The sequence below is a fragment of the Ascaphus truei genome, chromosome 2 (assembly GCF_040206685.1).
Source record: "Ascaphus truei isolate aAscTru1 chromosome 2, aAscTru1.hap1, whole genome shotgun sequence".
In the NCBI taxonomy this organism is placed as follows: domain Eukaryota; kingdom Metazoa; phylum Chordata; class Amphibia; order Anura; family Ascaphidae; genus Ascaphus; species Ascaphus truei.
In genome coordinates, this window is record NC_134484.1 from 108,831,123 (window position 1) to 108,833,069 (window position 1,947).

Sequence of the window (1,947 nt, forward strand, 5' to 3'; positions counted from 1 at the left end):
TAAATAGATTTTCAAGCTATCAATATGAAAAAAATCTCAAGGGACTCTTTCAGTTTGACACTGTATTTTATCTCTATGCTGCAAAAACATGCTTATCAAGTAAAAAAGAAAAAGAAAAATTATGAGATTTCATCGACTTAGCAACTTCTAATAGTGAAATACTCAATATGATTAATGAAGCTGCCAGACGTAATGGGAAGAATATGTAACAAGTAACTCCACAATACTTATGTGTGATTTTTATCTCATATAAACTCATTCATGTGTGACATGATATGATTAACGTTTTAAAAAGCATAACTTAAAACTATTTAATTATATGAGAAAAAAGAACAAACCCTGGTTTGTAGGATTCTCTTTTCTTTTCTTTTTTTTGCAATTCTGTAGACTGTTTTTTAAAATATTATTAAACAGCAGTTGAGTAGCAGTTAAATGTAGAAAAGTTACTACAGAAAATGGCATATTGTCCTTGGAAAGACTAGCCTTCTTGTAATAAAACCAGATGAGAGAGACAACCTACCCAACTCAAAGATAATGTTATTATCATTTATGTAACTTCTGCCTGTGTAAAAATGAAAGACAATAAAAATGATTTGGGGGCCAATGTACTAAGATTTTATTTTACATATTTGTGCATCAGAATTCAGTGCTAACAAGCAACATAAACCTTTTAGAAAATGTGTATAGTATGTATTAGCTTTTCATATATCGAAAAAAATGCTGTGAACAAAACACTACAGAGCTACCACTCTGTGACGCTGATGCCGTCACCAAAATCTCCCTGTTGTTGCTCACGGGGAAGCACAGGGGGGGGGGCAAAGTACTGAAGCAGTCCAAAGGGTGACAACTTGCACTCGCCCATGTGAAAGTAAGGGCTCGTCCGGGATTTGAACCCGGGACCTCTCGCACTCAAAGCGATAATCATACCCCTAGACCAATGAGCCAGTTGGGCACTTGGTGGGTGCTAGTTGTCACCCTCTGGACTGCTTCAGTATTTTTCTGGACTAGCTGATACATCAGTGTGATCGAGCGGAGAGGTTCGTGTGCCTTTTACCCCATGAGTATACGCGCGGGCGTGTGTTGGATGCCGGGCAGAGATGAGGAGCAGTGAGAGAAGGGGACTAGCCACACGCAGTGTCGGCGTGAGCGCCCCAGCAAGTCTGCTTCCCCCCAGCGTTTGCCCGTGAGCGACAACAGGGAGATTTTGGCGACGGCATCAGCGTCACAGAGTGGTAGCTCTGCCGGACCATCACCCTGATACCTTCTGGATACCAACCTCATTTCTATCACCGCTTGTTGTCACCCTGCTTCTTGTAAGTAGGGTTTTGATTTTACCATCTCCGGATGATCAGCTCTCTTCCAGTGTCAGTATTGTGGTCCCCTCTTTAATGACATAGTTCATTATGTTTTAATAAATTATTTTAGTCTGTTACTTTAAGTATGTATGTATTGTCTCTAGCATAGGCTGACATCACCCAGCAGTTATATGCTATGATCTGTGTTTTTGTTTGTTTTTCTCGTTTCATGACCTGAAAGCACTTGTGCGGATTCTTGAGGATCACAGGACTTATCTTATTGGACAATATTTGGCGCCAGGTTTATTTTGTTTTAGCTTTTCATATATGATACATAATTTGTTTGAAATTATTTTTCTCAGATCGCCTCAGGTACAGTATGTGTATTTATTTTATCTATTATAAATATTAGTAAAAACATTTATTAGTGTAATATTATTCAGAATAGCCATACTGTGCAAATAATACATTTTGTTATCCTACTGTATCTAATGAAACATTTGTGCTGCATCAAATATATTTTTGGGTTCATACATGACAGCAATGTCCAGAGTAAGATCTATTTGACCTTTCTTAACAGATCCTTAATATAAACAAAGATACAACAATCTTTTTTTGTTTGTTTTGGTGGTAAAGGCCACAACAAAACAAA

At 37.8% G+C, this 1,947-nt stretch overlaps 1 non-coding gene across 1 annotated transcript; it reads right to left on the reverse strand.

Moving 5' to 3' along the window:
• Positions 1–872: 872 nt before the first annotated feature.
• TRNAS-UGA (transfer RNA serine (anticodon UGA)) lies at positions 873–944 on the reverse strand. The gene has a single exon. It is a non-coding gene; the product is annotated as a tRNA-Ser (tRNA).
• Positions 945–1,947: the final 1,003 nt, after the last annotated feature.